The sequence below is a fragment of the Pteropus medius genome, unplaced genomic scaffold (genome assembly GCF_902729225.1).
Source record: "Pteropus medius unplaced genomic scaffold, Ma_sr-lr_union100, whole genome shotgun sequence".
NCBI classification, from domain to species: Eukaryota; Metazoa; Chordata; class Mammalia; order Chiroptera; family Pteropodidae; genus Pteropus; species Pteropus medius.
The window spans coordinates 6002405-6006172 of record NW_024354500.1 but is presented as its reverse complement, the minus strand read 5'-3'; the positions used below and the strand labels follow the sequence as shown (position 1 = coordinate 6006172).

The 3768-nt window shown below is 34.8% G+C and overlaps 1 pseudogene; it reads right to left on the bottom strand.

The window, feature by feature from the left end:
• Positions 1-3181: 3181 nt before the first annotated feature.
• Positions 3182-3300, bottom strand: LOC120595134 (uncharacterized; annotated as a pseudogene).
• Between the last annotated feature and the right edge of the window lie 468 nt (positions 3301-3768).

The window sequence follows — 3768 nt, the reverse complement described above, 5'->3', positions numbered from 1 at the left end:
CCTGGTGCTATTCATGGGCTGAAGTTTTCCGGATTTCAAACAAGTTCAGGGATATTCTCTCTTGACACTATGATTTGACTCTCAGCTCTACCTCTACATGCAGACTTTCTGGTTGACCAGTCCACTAAGCCATTTTTAAAACAAATATGTGAGTCTCATTCTTCGTCCAACCGCTTCCCTTTTTCTGCTTGCTTGACAATCAATTATCACATCACGTGAAATTCTAAGACAGAAACTTTTGATCTTCAAAATGTTCATCACCCTCTCCACTTATAGTTGGATCTGTTAGGATGCTTTCATCAGCAAACAATAAACCTTGGCTCAGCTGGCTTAAATAAGGACCATTTATCATTTCACAGAATATGAGTCTGGAGGTAGGATAGTTCCAGATTTGTTTAATTTGGCAGTTCGATGATGTTATCAAGAAACCACATACTTTCCATCTTTCTATTCTCTTCTCTCTATAGCGTGTGGGCTTGCCCTCATGGTTGGTTCTTTTTATGATTACTAGTTAGCCATTTCAATTTCAGGTATCACAGTGACATCAAAGGCAGAAAGATAAGAATGTTAATTCCACTGCATATATTTTCATACAAGAGGTAAACTATCCCCAGCAGTCCCTCAGAAGGTATCTGTTATTGACTCACTGGTTAGAATTGCTTCCTATGCCCATGCCTAAAGCAGCTATTGGCAAAGGGAATGGTACAGTGATTATCTTTGATCAGTCATAATTCAGTCAGTATGTCTAGGGAAGAAACGAGTCCTACCAAAAGCACATGGAGGCCCAACAAAGAACAAAACTTCTGTTATCAAGAAGGAAGGGGCATCATGCCTGTTGGGTAGGCAGCCAAGTCAGTCATATTTGTCACCCACGTATATGCTGTGGAATAGAAATGAAAGCTCTGCTCACTCACTGTCTGACTGCACAGATACAGCCCACCTACCCAAGGGCTTGCTCATGTGGCTGTCATTTGACACCACTCCACACTGCACTAGTAACCTTCCCTACGGGTTTTAACTCAGAACCTGTGGAATAAGCACAGCATGTCATTCTTGATGGGAGAAGCAAGTCTACTTTCTTATAATAATTGTATCATTAAACATAGCAAAGGGATTTTTCCATTTCTTAAGGTATTTCATTTCCATACAGTGATAAATGAAAAAGGAAGTTTAAAAGGAGGCTAAAGAAATGTTACATATTACTCTTGTGAATGAAGCAGGGAAAGAGGAAAAATGTGAGAAAATAATTAATAAATAACTCAATATTTTGGTTTTATCTCCACCTCCTAGTACCATGCTTGAGACCTAGTGAGTGCTCAACAAATGCTTGTGGCAGAAAGAAAGTAATGAGGAAAGGAAAGGTATTTCAGCAGAATTTCACAGCAGGCCCTCTCATTTTTCAAATCAAGAGTGTTAATTAAATTAACAAACCCAGATTTGACTGAATTCTAAGAACTAATGTTACTCAAAATCACAAATAGTCTTATAAATAGAGTTTGTTGATTTTAAATAGGATTATATTTCTTCTGACCAACTTGGCATCTGTGTTCAATCCCTAGCCATTGGCTTCCCTTTAGAGAGGAACCTAGGAATCAGAAGATTTTGAGATAAGCACGGAATCACATAATTTGCTGCATGGCACTATAGAAAGTAAGAACTATCTTATCTTCATGTCATAGGCAAATGTAAGTAGGAACATCTCAGCACAGAGAGCAACACTAACTTCGGAGTAAGAAAGCAATAAAGAAAGAGCGGAATTGGGGTACTTTATAACATGGCTGTTTATTCAAAGTCAAAGCTTCGTATATTGTTGCACAATTTCTTCATTTTTTTTTACAATGAATGCTGTATTATTTGCTTAATTTACTTACATTTTTAAAGCAAGGACTGACTACCTTTAATGTATACAGCTGAACTTTGAACAATGGGGGTTTGAACTACATGGGTTCCCTTATACACAGCTTTTTGTCCAGTAAATACTGTAGATATATTTTCTCTTCCTTAATAACATTTTCTTTTCTTTAGCTTACTTTATTGTAAGAATACAGCATGTAATATATATAAGATACAAAATCTGTGTTAATCGACTTTGTTATTGGCAGGACTTCTAGTCATCTGCTAAGGTTTTGGGGAGTCAAAAGTTATTTATGTATTTTCGACTGTGGTGGGAGTTGGCTCCCTTAACTGTTGCATTGTTCAAGGGTCACTTGTACATATATGTAAATGTAAGATATTGTTTCTAAATGTGTTTTATAAAAATCTTTAAACATACAGAAAATTGAAAAACTGGCACAACAAATTCCTGTAGATGATCCATTTAGGTTAATCAATAGTTAAATTAACATTTTGGAAAATATATATGCATAATCACACACACATACATAGGCTGTATATATGTATGCTACAGAACTATGATATCCCTGCATATTTCAGTATGCATCTCCTAAGAATAAGGACATTTTTCTATATAACCAAAATGCCATTATCATATTTAGAAAAATTAACAATGATTCTCTAATGTCATCTAATATCCAAATCATATCCAAATCTTCCATTTGGCCTATTTTTTGGCCTATTTTTATAGCATTTTTTTCCTGAGTTTGTATAGGTTACATATTGCTTTGATTACTATGTCTCTTCAGTCTCTTTAATTTCTCCTCCCTAACTATCTTTTTATTTATTTTTCATAATATTGTCTTTTGAAGAGTCTAAGCCAGTGGTTTTATAGAATGTCTCATGTTTGAGCTTTGCCTGATTATTTCCTCATTGTATTTTGTTTCTTCATCTCCTATGTATCTTGTTAACCAGAAGTTAAATCTAAAGGCTTAATTAGATTCGGATTAAACATCATTGTGTATACATTATATTGCCTTACTTTATGAGCTGCATAATTTCAATCTGTCCTACTATTAGTTATGCTAAGCTTCAACATTTGATTAAAGTATGCTTTTCAAATTTTTATATTGTAAACATCTAGTTTTAAAAATTATTCAACAGAAAATTTTCATTGAAAATCTTGAGTACCTATTTCGTTTTATTATTCCACTTGCTTGAAAAAAAAATTAATCCCTTTCACTCATAACAAAGTTGTATATGTATATATGTAGGCAAGGCAACCCTTGGTTTACCTCACAGATTGCAAAGACCTGGTCAGCTTACAATCCCTTATTTTTTTATTTTACATCTACAGCACCTGGTCTTTCTAGGTGGCCTCCCATCAAAGTACTAACCAGGCCAGACCCTGCTTAGCTTCCAAGATCAGAAGGGATCGGGCTTGTTCACGGTAGCATGGCCATAGATTGAACATGCTATTTTTTAAAGGGGTTTAAAATGTTATTTATATTTTTATTTTCTACCATATTAGTGTAGTAATTTTATCTTTTAAAATAACTCTCTTGTATTCCTGAGATTAATTTTCTTGTTTTGGAGAAAGCATTAGTAGCTTTCACAATTTTTCATTGATTTGTGGTTGTAATTTTCCTAACAAGGTGTCCTGGGTAAAGTAAGTGGTTGGTGCGCTGCTCAGCCATCTCAGCATGAATCTCATTCCGGCAGGAGGCTGCATCCAACAGTTACCACACCAATTGCTCAAACTGCTGAAATATAAATTATAAGGGAAAAAATTAAAAAGTGAATCAGTATTTTGGTTGGGAAAATATATATGATTTAGATTCTAAGGGAAATTAGTTTTAACTAAGAGAAAAATAAAAGTCTAAATTTCTGTATAAGAAAGCTGAAACCAAGAGACCTATGGGATTCCCTCCTGTG